Here is a 1,437-nt window from a genome sequence, read left to right on the forward strand (position 1 = left end):
TGAGTAATAGTCCATTGTGTAAATATACCACATCTACTTGATCCAGTCATCTAATTTTGGGCCTTTGGATTGCTTCCATAGATTACCTATTGTAAATTGTGCTGCAATAAACATAGGGGTGCAGGTATCCTTTTGAGTTGATGCTTTTGTGTCTTTTGGGTAGATTCCTAGGAATAGAATTGCTGGGTCATATGGAAGCTCCATTTTTAGTAGTTCGAGGAAACGTCACACTGCTTTCCATAGTGATTGAGCCAGTTTGCATTCTCTGTGGGAAAGTTTAAACCTCATATTTCCAACAGAATTTCAGAGTCACTCCCTAGGGATTGATTTACAAACATGGTATAAACATATGCAGGTTTTATAGTTAGGAAAAAGACATTTTCTAAGGAAAACGTATTTTGATTAGATTAACCCAATTTGAAATGAATTGCAATTTTTGGAGACATCATCCTTAAAAATTCATCTGTGTATTCACTTGGATTTTCTATTTAAAGTTTTTCTACAAGGTCTGTCCTCATAGACAGGGCATTTTATACATTCTGGATTCTAATGGGGTATGGTAATGTGGGGAAGAATTCTAAGGTTTTAGTCTCTAACATCAAAAAATTGAACGAGTAAAACTGCACAATGTTATTTTTTTCACAAATGTTGAGGGGTTAACTGAAATAAAATAGCAAGTAAGGGGAATGATTCACAAAGCATATAAACAGGGAGACTAGAGCAGCAGTTTCTTCAACTATGTGAATCTAGACAGAGAGTTCCTTTCAGTCTGAACACTTAAAGCCTGAGAAACTGAGAATTAAAGATGGAAGGAAAAAGAATAAAAAGGCCTTTATCATATGCCTAACAGAACACTAGAAATATGGCAACAGCATTCAAGACAATACAATTGAATTTCCAGTACTGGTTTCATTCAGCCCTACAGAATGAATTCTGTATAGGCAGCTCTTAGTCAGCTGTTCACATTTACAAAATTATCTGTTTCCAGATAAGGAGTTCTGTGAACCCTGACGTTTATGTGTTCTGGTACTTAGTCTGCTAAGCAAAGTCAACTCACACTAAGAAGCCTGAACTCATGAGTTAACTCCCTGCAGTATCACTAATTAGGATTGCTGGTACATTGTGACTCACTGCCAATGGGAACATAGCTTCTTTGGAAAACCCCTAGCAGTTCTAATAGTTGAACTAAGAGCTACCATATTAACCAGCAATTCTACTCAGAGGCCTATACCCAAGAGACTTGAAAACATATATCCACACAAAAACTTACACATGAATGTTCATAGTAGCATTATTCATAATGGCCAACAAACAGAAACAAGCCATATGTCATTGAATAATGAATGGATAATCAATGAAATATTATTCAACCATAAAAAAGCAATGAAATAGTGATATTTACGACAATGCAGATGAACCCTTAATAATGCTTGGGCC

Source organism: Condylura cristata, unplaced genomic scaffold (assembly GCF_000260355.1).
Source record: "Condylura cristata isolate star-nosed mole 26May11 unplaced genomic scaffold, ConCri1.0 scaffold00023, whole genome shotgun sequence".
Classification (NCBI taxonomy): domain Eukaryota; kingdom Metazoa; phylum Chordata; class Mammalia; order Eulipotyphla; family Talpidae; genus Condylura; species Condylura cristata.